Raw genomic sequence first — 10,125 nt, 5'->3', positions numbered from 1 at the left:
AGAGTGTATGGATGCTCAGAAGCTGTGAGGTTACTGCATTACATGGAGGATCAGGGTACTTCTCGCCTCTGTTGCGCATAGCGGCCCGCTGCATTTCAGCCATGGTGTAAATTGATTTCTCGTGTTGCCACCGCTGGTGCCAGTGGGGGAGAAGAAGCACCATGTCGAGTAACTCACAACATATTTGGGTCAATCAATAAAAAGAGCAGAACCAGCTCTGAATACAGTCCCTCGAGTGGTGTCCTTTAGCTCTCACAAGAAAATGTCAGAGTACACCAGGGCGCCGTCCTCAGCCGAGGAAGTATCAGCTGGTGCAGTGAAATATCAACCGGTGCAGGGAAATATCAACCATCAAGACATTTCAATGCCTGATGACTCCGAAAGGTTGCTAGTTTGAATCCCTGAGCTGACAAGGTGAAACATCTGTCAATGTGCCCTTGAGCAAGGCACTTAACCCTAATTGCTCCAGGATCGCTGTTGTAATGGCTGACCCTGGCCTTGACCCCACTCTCCGAGGCTCTCTGTATAAAGCATATAGGGAGTATAAACATCACATATGCTCCTGCACTTTTCATAAGTCTATGAATTTATTTTGAGTATTGGCAGCACTTCAGCAATAGTATTGAACGCCTACTGAAGATGTTATCTTACTTTTTAAAACACTGCCAGTGTGGTGTCTCATTGAGTTCATCTTTGCACAGACACACATTCTGTCAAAATGAAAAAGTGGCTCCGGAAAAACAAAGCACCTTAGACGCATTTAATTGTCTCTATTTAATTTTTTTATTTTATGTGGTGCAGATAAATTATACGCTGCAGGTGTTCGGATAACAGAACCTTAGTTATTTCTACTAACTGCCCTAGCATGATTATCTTTTACCATTGAATTGGAGAGTAAATCATCTGCAGTCCATCTGATAATGATGTAAAAAGTAATAGGCAATAATAGTTGTAGTAATCTCCCCAATATAATATGGAGACAGACTGGTCTAAAGAGTCATTCTAAATTTAAAAGAAGAATTCATATGATATGATAGGTGTAGATCTGGGTTACAAAGAGCTGGTCTGGTAATCCTGGTTGTTCAGATGAAGATGCTACTGTCACCTTTAGGGAAATACCGTGTTAGAACATATTCTGTATGTGAATACAAATGTCATCTCCAAGGTGACATTTTCCATGTTTGAAATGAAGATATACTGTAGATATTTACTTTCAATGCTGGTTGTCAATTTGAATTTGAAAACTATGCAGCCTACCATGCAGCTCTTTGCACACTACAAGTTGTATGGTTGCCCAGGAGCATAGGAAGATGAAATCTGAAGCCAGACCACTTCCATCTGGCCCCTCCAGACAAGGCCACAGCACGTGTCTCTCTCCTACCCAGTGAAAAGCACTGGGGCCAGCACAGAGCCCAGCAGTACCCCTGGCCAACACCCGTGATCCAGACACCCCTCTCTCACACTCACTGGGAGAGCCTGAACACGGCCACAGCTCTGTGTGGCCCACTCCCAGCCCAGCACCAGAAGAGCTTCCAACACCTGGTCAAACTGCATGTCCTCTCAGCAGGGAGCCTCAGACAGGATTTCCTGTGTTAGAAGGAGATTGTCTTGAAATGTTTCCCAGAATTGAGTACAGGCCTGTGCTAATGATCTGTGCTTCAGTGTTGTTATTGCTTAGGAGTTGGGAGCCAAATTGATGGCTTTGCTCAGTAGGTAATGGAGGCTTGTAACCACTGGGGAAAACATATTTCAAAATTGTCTTTATACATATTGTAGGCCTGTATTTAATACGGATGAACCAATAGCCGTTTCTCCCCCGCAAACATCTGACTGCGCTCTGGAAGGGACTGAAAAATCAGGTCAGGACAAACTTGAGTTTAACATAAATATAATTGTTATATTTACTGTATAAGGCTAATAGTGGCTGCATATACCAAACATTGCCATCTCAATGCTACTGAATGAAGACATTTTGAGAGGAAAATAAGGGTGAGGCAGTAAACCATAAATATAGCTAACCATTCATTCTTCATGTTTTAAAAGCCAGGGAAAGTCTTATATTCCGAGAGTGGATTATTTCTTCATAACAAAGGCATTTTGTTCCACAGTGAGAGCTGCTGATGCTAGCATAGCCCCTCATATCATAACTGGAGGATGGAAAGTGCTTTGTGTTGGAGTGGACTCCCAATGTTTGGTGCTGTGACACTTTTTATCTTCTTGCAGAGGACTGTCAGGACATCAACAAGGTTGTTAGAGTCAGGCTGTTTTTACCTGTGGAGATGTCCTCTTACAATTGAATCCTGACTTGAGAAAATGTGCTGCACTACAGTAAATGTTGGTTGAAACCCAGTTTCAAATACCTTACAATGTATTACTTCTCAGTATTCCATTGTGGTCACTCTGCTTGATATAGACACTTATCAGTGGAAATGCTCTCATACTCTTGCCTCTCTACCCAGACTCCTTGCTCCGGCCAAACACTACGCCACGCCCACGGACGTTAATTTCTTCCCCGCAATGAGTCTGGATCTGAATAAGTCCCTGACGATTTCTAGAAAGCAAGCACATTCTAACCGTTTTGATTGGTCCCAGAAACCGATGGGTTGGGCCAGAGCCAGAACACATGTGGGTAAAGCGGCGTTTTGAAAATGTGTCACTGGCTTAGATACTCTGATTGGTACAACTTATTTTGTACAACACCCCTTGTTTTGACATCACCAAACGACTTCAACGATGGCAGTCTCATACTGACGTATGTAGCAGCGTAAGAATTCAGTTTTACTCATGAAAAGCCATGAAAATGAAGACTGAAGAATCCATACATCTTGTTTTTTGTTAATTTCATGTTAGCCAGACACTCTGTCCAAAGGGATTACATCATTAACAGAAACGAGAGATCACAGGAATTTCCAACAGGATATTTAAGATGATACTGGTATTATTACAGTCTGTTCACTAGGGTGATGTGAGCAGGAGAATTTAATCCATGTTTTGTATTCAATCTAAAGTACAACTCTCTCTCGCTCTCTCTCTTTCTCTAGTGTGAAATCCCTATTCACCAGTCGTGAATATTTATTTTCATTCTGACAGCTCAGCTTGAATTAAACTCACCCATTCTCATCAGCGTGCTAACTCTTGACAGCGACATTAAGTGCTATGTATGACAGGTCTTGAAGCTTGATTTGTATGCCCTATGAAGGCAGTATCTCTTTCACATCAGACAAGAGATGATTCCAAAGTGTAATTTTCAATAACAAGAGGTACTGAGAGAAGATCATGTCTCAGACTGACAGAATCTGTCAATGCTGTCAAGAAGCTGATGGGAATGAAATTGAAATTCTCCCAAACACAAGAACACTCAAAAACTCAAGACAGAAACTGGATGCAAACATATAATAATTTGAGATCTATGACTATTCAGACTATTTTTTTCATCATTCAACAAGATATAGCATTTTCTAAACATCTCCATAAAGATATTTGCCACTAAGGACCAGACCTGCTATACTAACTGTAAAAGTATTAGAAAATGAAGCACCCATATCAGAGCATCAGAGCACCAATTACCTCCAACACTTTACAACTTGTCTCCCTGCCACCATAATTTTTCAAACCCTCCTTTCCCCCATGAGCTTCATGTGCAAAAATGTATGGCATATGATGTGCTTCACTGACCAACCCCTGTAAAATGTTTATGCAATGCCATATGAATGGCATATTCATAGTTTGGAAACAAGAATAATTTAGGAGATATCCATATTAGGCATTCAGGGAAGCATGCCGAAAATATTATAGCCAGACATACGTATGATGGGAAACATCGATGATAACACTTGATAGCGGAAGATCTATACATCTTTAAAAATAAGCCCAACAAATTCTGTCCATGTTGCTCAGCTTTGTAACAGGTTGTATAGACATTATTTTATACGATATACTTTCTTTTATAAGATTTTGCCAAATATATACAGCATCTTTACCAGAGGCATTCATTTTTTCTTTATATAGACAAGACATGCCAAGCCAATGAAAAGGGAAGATCTCTCTATCAGAACTTTTGCAAGGCTTCGCAACTATACATTACAACAACCAAATGAGCCAAGGCAGCTCTGCCCTGAAACCCTTTCTCCAACAAGCCACTGCGGCCACCTGTAAATGCTCTCACACAATCAGTTCGAATACAGCAAAGGAAAATTATCTGCCAAAGGTCCATTTGATGTCAGGAAAATAAATTGCCCTTGCCTGTGTTTTGAGAGAACTAATATTCCTCGGTAATAAACTACATGTTAGTTTGGCCTTGCTGGAAGCTTGCCCATCAGACCCTGAGCTGTGTACCTCATTTGTCTTGACAAATGGATATATTCAATAACAGGCCATGCTCTTTAACCTGGAGTTAGTGTGCAGACTGCTGCTAGGTGCTCTCTATGCTAATAAAAGTACCAATGTCTTGTTTGATTGCTTCTTTCCATCATCAATTCTTTCCCCCTCTCCTTTCCTCTCACCTGGAGTGAAGGTTTGACTGAATGCATAGATGACTTGCCAATTACGCCACATTAATCACAGAGAACCCATCAAACCAATGTCTTATGAGGATATGGAGGCCATTCCGAATGTCTCCTGGAGTAACTTGATTTGCTCCCCACAGAAATTCAATCACCAAGCAGCCTTGCAGCAGGAATCCAATATGAATTTCAAGAATCCTAATAAACACCAGATCAAGGAACAAGTTAATGTAGCTTTTGCTGCCCTACTGCCAAATAATTTCCGAAGATTTTATGGGTTTGACTTTAAGGAGGCAGTGAGACTTTAAAGAAAGTATCACTGCCTCCTTCTCACAAATGATCCAAAAAATATAAAAATTAAATAAAGTTGGTTCAACACAGTGGCGGGTCATTTTGACCCTAGGACAACGGGAGGGTTAAATCATTAATAATCATTAATGTCAGTCAAAATTAAATAGGCACCTTAAAGCTATAGTCCTTAATTGAAACAATAACAAAGCAGGCTGTCACGCCCTGGCTCTGGGGACTTAAATGTTGAGCCATGTTGAGCCAGTGGTGCGCGTCGCCAGCCCGGTCCGGCCTGTTCCTGTCCCTCGCACCAAGCCAGTGGTGCGCGTCGCCAGCCCGGTCTGTTCCTGTCCCTCGCACCAAGCCAGTGGTGCGCGTCGCCAGCCCGGTCCGACCTGTTCCTGTCCCTCGCACCAAGCCAGTGTTGCGCGTCGTCAGCCCGGTCCGGCCCGTTCCTGCTCCCCGCACCAAGCCAGTGGAGCGTGTGTCCAGTCCGGCACGGCCCGTGCCTGTTCCACCGGTGCCTGGTCCGGCACCGGTCAGCTGCTCCACTCCGGAGTCAGAGCGATCCGCTCCACCGGGGTCCGGTCCAACTCCAGTCAGCGGATCCACTCCGGAGCCAGAGCAATCCACTCCACTGGTGTCCAGTCCAGCTCTGGCCAGCGGCTCCAGTCCGGAGCCGGTAAGGTCTGGTCCACCGTCGTCGGGTCCAGCTCCAGTCAGCGGGACCAGACCAGGGGCGCAACGGGGAGGTGGAGAAAAGGTGGTGGTCACGCCCAGAGCCGGATCCGCCTCTGAGGCGGAATGCCCACCCGGCCCCTACCCTCTTGTGTTTGTGTGGCGCGGTCGCATTCCGCGCCTTTGGGGGGGGACATCATCACTTTTTTAGTTTTTGTTGAAATAACGTGGAAATAAAGTTGATTCAACCCGTTTTTGCCCAATGGGTTGTTTACAAACATTGAAGTAAAGCAAGCCTATATTTTGGGCTCTGATGGGGGACGACAGTTGAACTAAGCTCTTGAGGCATTTCTAAGTTATATTCTTCAAGAATCAATGGGTATACAAAAATGGATGTAACAACTAAGCATTTAAGCTTTCCAGTCTTAAATCTTTATCTCAACCTAGCTTAAATCTAACAATTTAATGGGATGAAACCCAGAAAGGATGTCATAGATACAGACCCCATACATATTCAGACAGTGCATTTTTCATTTATGTTCCAATTCAGATATTTTCAGACTATTGTCATGTTAGCGATAGCAAGGAAGGTCATTTCCATACCTTTCCTTTTATAGGAAATGTAGGGCCAAATTAATTAAATAGGCTGCAAGATGTAAATTCTCTGTAGGCATACAGATGCACCAACCTCATTGCTTTATTTTTCCTATGCAGTAGATCATACATACATATATTTTCATATGCGTCTCATGTCGAGGACAGCAAATGCATAGAAGCATGCATGGGATATGAGAGGATATGTGTTACTTTTTGCAATGAAATTAATTTAGTCTAATTCTACAGTTTACCAGCCCCCAGGCCTCAGTGAACACAACTTGATTTCATAAGCGGGTACACTCAGAGAAAATCGAATAAATATGATTTCCTATCTTGTTGCTCCAGAGTGACAGTTTGGGTGCAGTAAAACTTGTTATGATGGTTGATTCTATTATAATGTCACTGTGTGCCTCCACTCTAAACCTACAGTACCAGTCAAAAGTTTGGACACACCTACTCATTCAAGGGTTTTTCTTTATTTTTACTATTTTCTACATTGTAGAATAATAGTGAAGACATCAAAACAATGAAATAACACATATGGAATCATGTAGTAACCAAAAACTATTAAACAAATCAAAATATATTTTATATTTGAGATTCTTCAAAGTAGCCACCCTTTGCCTTGATGACAGCTTTGCACGCTCTTGGCATTCTCTCAACCAGCTTCATGAGGTAGTCACCTGGAATGCATTTCAATTAACAGGTGTGCCTTGTAAAAAGTTAATTTGTGGAATTTCTTTCCTTCTTAATGCGTTTGAGCCAATCAGTTGTGTTGTGACAAGGTAGGGGTGGTATACAGTAGATAGCCCAATTTGGTAAAAGACCAAGTCCATATTATGGCAAGAACAGCTCAAATAAGCAAAGACAAGACAACAGTCCATCATTACTTTAAGACATGAAGGTCAATCAAGGTCAGTCATGTCAAGAACTTTGAATGTTTCTTCAAGTGCAGTCGCAAAAACCATCAAGTGCTATGATGAAACTGGCTCTCATGAGGACCGCCACAGGAAAGGAAGACCCAGAGTTACCTCTGCCGCAGAGGATAAGTTCATTAGAGTTAACTGCACCTCAGATTGCAGCCCAAATAAATGCTTCACAGAGTTCAAGTAACAGACACATCTCAACATCAACTGTTCAGAGGACACTGCGTGAATCAGGCCTTCATGGTCGATTTGCTGCAAAGAAACCACTACTAAAGGATACCAATAAGAGGAAGACTTGTTTGGGCCAAAAAACACAAGCAATGGACATTAGACCGGTATAAATCTGTTCTTTGGTCTGATGTGTCCAAATTTGAGATTTTTGGTTCCAACCGCCGTGTCTTTGTGAGAAACAGAGTAGGTGAACGGATGATCTCTGCATATGTGGTTCCCACCGTGAAGCATGGAGGAGGAGGTGTGATGGTGTGGGGGTGCTTTGCTGGTGACATTGTCTGTGAATTATTTAGAATTCAAGGCACACTTAACCAGCATGGCTACTACAGCATTCTGCAGCGATACGCCATCCCATCTGGTTTGGGCTTAGGGACTATCACTTGTTTTTCAACAGGACAATGACCCAAAACACACCTCCAGGCTGTGTAAGGGTTATTTTACCAAGAAGGAGAGTGATGGAGTGCTGCATCAGATGACCTGGCCTCCACAATCCCCTGACCTCAACCCAATTGAGATGGTTTGGGATGAGCAGCCAACAAGTGCTCAGCATATGTGGGAACTCCTTCAAGACTGTTGGAAAAGCATTCCTCATGAAGCTGGTTGAGAGAATGCCAAGTGGGTGCAAAGCTGTCATCAAGGCAAAGGGTGGCTACTTTGAAGAATCTCAAATATAAAATATATTTTGATTTGTTTAACACTTTTTGGTTACTACATGATTCCACATGTGTTATTTCATAGTTTTGATGTCTTCACTATTATTCTACAATGTAGAAATAGCAAAAAAAAGAAAAACCCTTGAATGAGTAGGCGTGTCCAAACTTTTGACTGGTACTGTACATGTTAATGTAGCTTCTCTCACTGTATGCTAACACACACGCTCAAACACACACACACACATAAACACATGCACACATACTTTTCCTTCATGGAACATTAGAATATAATTTCACTCGGGTTCTATGGTTTGTCTTGTGGGTGTATGGAGTGACTAACACATTGATCACCAACGTCAGAGTTATTTCTTTGCCATAAAACACATCAGCAGGGAACAGGTTAAATCTACTCACTCCACTTTAGGGGGCCTAAATAAAGCAGCTTCCTGGCATGGCCTCTTCAACCTCAATATCGCTTCCAGGACTGTTTCCACTGTTTATTCTCTCTAATCCAAAGATGGATGCATCTCATGCCCTGCCACTAACTCATTTCTCTGTCAGAATGTATTGATCCTTTTTCTTGCAGTTGCAGCTATGAATAAATTACAAGACAGTGACAAACAGTCTGCAGTGGCGTCAGATGGATGCACTGCTTGCTGGCTGGATTGGGGGTGATAGGAATGAGATGCACTGCCATTTCTACAATGCGAACACAGCAAACAGGGAGCGAAGGGAAAAATACAGGGTTGTGATGAAAACAATGACATTCAGCCCCTCACTGGCAGCAAATTATTTAATTGCTGAGGGAAATGTCACTACTTGTCCGCCCCGGCAACAGTGTTTTCTCCTCACACTTTCAAAGACAAGGGGACTAATTGGTTCATTATTTTGAAAGGAGTCCTGTCATCCTTTTCCCAGTCTCCCCAACCCCTGGCTTCCTGTCTGTGTGACCGATAGGCATCAGTAGTGTCATTAGAGTAAGAGCAATGTCTGTCAGGCTGAGATTTAAGGCCCTTCTCCTCTGAACCTCCCCAGATATCCCATTAGAAACACATCTCTATGGCGATGTGCTTACCCAATGCAGTCATGATCAACATGCACAAAGATCTATAATGGCATTCCTCTGCTGCTCTGTCTGTCTCAGTGTAGCAAAGGATAATCTGTGAGTTGTCTGCTCTGCCGTGCAGCCCTGCTACATCACCTTAATTAAGATTGTTACTTGAGCAATAAGATCATGGCATGAAGTTGAGACAGGAAATAAATATCTTTGTAGCTGCATAATGAAGAATGAGTAACTTATTAACCTTTTAATTGACTCCTGGTTCAAGTAATTTTGTAAACACCTTGTTAAATGTTAAACTAAAATAAGAATCCGAAAGTCATGTTAAAATTTCAACAAACCTTTAATAATTAAGTAGTTCCTACAAAGCTTCCCTGTTTTATTTGCTGCCTGCATTACATATTGATTCAGTGGTGCAGAAAATTGACTGTTTATGCATTATCTCTTGGTAGATGGAAGTATAGGTTTTAGTCAGGCCTTTACATGGCGTACTGGAATATAAGACAGACCAGAGACTCCACGTCAACAAAGCCCTGATGGGATTCTTTAACTGAAATTTCAGTCCAAAGTAAACAAGACCAATAGACCGCCCCCCCACCGCCCCCCTATACTCAAATTGCTCTATACTCCAGCACTTTAGATTTGAAATGATACAATGACTATGAGGTTCCGGTGCAGACTGTCAGCTTTAATTTGAGGGTATTTTCATCCATATCGGGTGAACCGTTTAGAAATTACAGCACTTTTTGTACATAGTCCTCCCATTTTAGTGGACAAAAAGTATTGGGACAAATTCACTTTTGTATTAAAGTAGTCAAGGTTTTGTATTTGGTCCCATATTCCTAGCACACAATGATTACATCAAGCTTGTGACTCAGCATTTGCTGTTTGTTTTGGTTGTGTTTCAGATTATTTTGTGCCCAATAGAAATGAATGGTAAATAATGTATTGTGTCATTTTGGAGTCACTTTGTTGTAAATAAGAATAGAATATGTTTCTAAACACTTCTACATTAATGTGGATGCTACCATGATTATGGATAATCCTGAATGAATCGTGAATAATGATGCGTGAGAAAGTTAGACGCACAAATATCATACCCCCAAGTCATTCTAACTTCTCACTATTACAATAACATGGGAGGTTATCATTTTGGGTGGGGGGTGGGTATGATATTTATGCCTCAAACT

Source organism: Coregonus lavaretus (assembly GCF_964263955.1).
Source record: "Coregonus lavaretus genome assembly, chromosome: 31".
In the NCBI taxonomy this organism is placed as follows: Eukaryota; Metazoa; Chordata; class Actinopteri; order Salmoniformes; family Salmonidae; genus Coregonus; species Coregonus lavaretus.
Note: the sequence above shows the minus strand (reverse complement) of the source record.